Raw genomic sequence first — 2,767 nt, 5'->3', positions numbered from 1 at the left:
CTTCTAGGCAAGTAAAGTTAGTACAGTTGAGTCATGCCAAGAGTCTTGAGGGTTTCTAGATTTTTTTCCAGATTTCTCGAACTCCTAGTAAGATTTATATCTCACACTTATTAGGTATCTCTGCACTGCATTGCTGTCAGATTTCAGTAGATAAATTAGATACATAGGTCATTGTTTTAAGACACATTTATATCCCCCTTTTTTTTTCTGTTAGAATACAAATGGCATGAATATCACCATACCTACTGTGATCAGCCTGTTTCCTTTGCCTGTGTCAGCTTTTCTCCTTTGTTACCTGGAGCTTGCATTGCCGTTTACTTGTTTCATTCCATTATCTCTGATTCTTCACGAATGGTACAAGAAGGGCAGCTATGCACTTCTACAGTCATTCCCCAATTCAAAATTCATTTGTAACAAATCTTGGAGCTGTTTCTAATAATCACTTTTTCTCTCTGCTCTCTAATGGTGTTATTTACTGCTGGAACTCTTTGAGCACACACAGGCTCAATAGCAGGCTACAAAAACTGCATTTCTCAAGCAGAGCATTGATCATCATCACATGAACACAAACCCATCTTCCCCAGTGCTATTACTCCTGGAGATATCATGAATGTTTCCACTTCATATCCCTGCTAAGCTGTTCACAGGCCATCCACAAGTAAAGACTTCGGTCTCGTCGCATCAGCAGCGCCGCTGGTGTAGTGGTATCATGCAAGATTCCCATTCTTGCGACCCGGGTTCAATTCCCGGGCGGCGCAGAACCTTTATCCAAGAAAATAAAGGTTAGTCGGCCTCGCTTCCATCCCTGGAAAAGTGATGGGACAACTCTTTAGGCATGTGAAGGAAAAGAAGGTGATCAGGAGTAGTCAGCACAGATTTGTCAAGGGGAAGTTGTGTTTGACCAACCTGATAGCCTTTAATGATGGGTTAACTGGTTGGATAGATGATGGGAGAGCCATGGATGTTGTCTACCTTGACTTGAGCAAGGCTTTTGACACCGTCTCCCATAACATCCTCACAGGGAAGCTCAGGAAGTGTGGGTTAGATGAGTGAACAGTGAGGTGGACCGAGAACTGTCTTCACGACAGAGCTCAGAGCGTTGTGATAAATGGGGCTGAGTCTAGTTGGAGGCCTGTGGCCAGTGCCGTCCCCCAGGGATGAGTACTGGGCCTGGTACTGTTCAATTTGTTCATCAATGACTTGGACGAGGGCACAGAGTGCACCCTCCGCAAGTTTGCAGATACCAAACTGGGAGGAGTGGCCAACACTCCCGAGGCCTGTGCTGGCATTCAGAGGGACCTAGACAGGATGGAGAGCTGGGCAGAGAGGAACCTCATGAGGTTCAACAAGGACAAGTGCAGGGTCCTGCAGCTGGGGAGGAATAACCCCAGGCACCAGTACAGATTACCCCTAATCTGTGCACTCTGTCCCCTCATCCAAGTCTTGCACCTTGGCCCCTCATCCAAGTCTTGCACCTTGGCTATCAGTCTCCATTATAACTAGCACCTATAGCTCCTATGGAGCTTGCCTTTTTTTCGGAGTTGGGAGCTGATGTTTGCTGAGCTGCTGATTCATGGGCTGTTCTCTCCAACTCCCAACTTCCCTTGACAGCTGGTGCTCACTGATTTCCCTTGCTGCCCAGGAAGCCACGCAGCACGGGAGCTGGGCAGCTGGCTCTCAGGAACAAATGAAAAATCATATTGTGCTTCTCTCCAGCACAATTCTTCAGTTTCCTTCTCTTGAGGGAGAAAAAAAAAAAAAAAAAAAAAAAAAGCTAGAGCATTAGAGCATTGTTCTCCTTCAGGAAATCTTTTCTTCTCTGTTCGTTTTTTGAGACTCCCGCCCCAAACAACATTTAAAATTCACTTTTCTGTCTGGTCTATTGAGAATATAGCAGTGTGGTTATTTTTAAAAGAGCTGGCACTGATAACTGATGCATGCTTCTTAAGCATTTATTTCCAAAAGATTTCAGTCTTCAAGTTGGGTGCAATCTTGGTATGAAAATGTGGAGAATCATGTTATGCCCAATACTACCATCTCTGAGGTGTATTGAATTAACCTTCCCCTGCTCCACTGCTCTATCAGACTGCTTTGTGTGCTGTTTCATTCCATACTTAGCACTTGATAAAACTTTGCCTGGAGAATTCCCTCAAGAGGAAGCTCTAATCTGGAAAGCTCCCATTTTATAAAGGCCCAAAGATGAATTTAGGACTTCTTGGAGTGGGATGGGTGGATTCTCATGCATGATATTACTGGCTGGTGAATTAAGATCACAAAAATAGCAATTTTATGAGAGAAGGTGCTTAATAGGGCCCTACAAATGTGAACTCAAGAAGTCACTGAGATTGTTTTGCCTAAGGTAGACTATTTTATGTGAGTAGGTACAAGACATTTGTCTCCAAAGCTGCTAAGGCAGGAAATTTTAACAGCACTAAATGCAATTTTAAGGGTGCAGGTGAACACTGAGAAGGTAGAATATCACTGACTTCCCCAAAAAATGTATTACAGAAGAACGTATTGTTCTGAATTCCATCTTCTGGCAGTCATCGTAAAAATCAGAAGCTACAAATTCTTCAACTCATTTTATCTGTCTCATTTTGTGGGAATACTTGACACAAAATGAAGTGAATTGCGTATACAAAGCTTTAAAGAAGAGTCCTTTAAAATAAAACTTTTATATTCAACAAGGAACTGCAAAGCTCTGCATCTTTTTTATCAAGGAAAAGATTCTGTATTGAGCTTCTTAGCAGATTATTAAACAAGACAA

General features: G+C 42.9%; 1 non-coding gene across 1 annotated transcript; it reads left to right on the top strand.

Annotated features, from left to right (window-relative positions):
• The first annotated feature begins 687 nt into the window (after positions 1–687).
• TRNAG-CCC (transfer RNA glycine (anticodon CCC)) lies at positions 688–758 on the top strand. Its single transcript has one exon. It is a non-coding gene; the product is annotated as a tRNA-Gly (tRNA).
• Positions 759–2,767: the final 2,009 nt, after the last annotated feature.

Source organism: Tinamus guttatus, unplaced genomic scaffold (assembly GCF_059628265.1).
Source record: "Tinamus guttatus ecotype Peru unplaced genomic scaffold, ASM5962826v1 Tinamus_guttatus_pri_ptg000218l, whole genome shotgun sequence".
Classification (NCBI taxonomy): domain Eukaryota; kingdom Metazoa; phylum Chordata; class Aves; order Tinamiformes; family Tinamidae; genus Tinamus; species Tinamus guttatus.
Note: the sequence above shows the minus strand (reverse complement) of the source record. Positions and strands in the feature narration are given on the sequence as shown.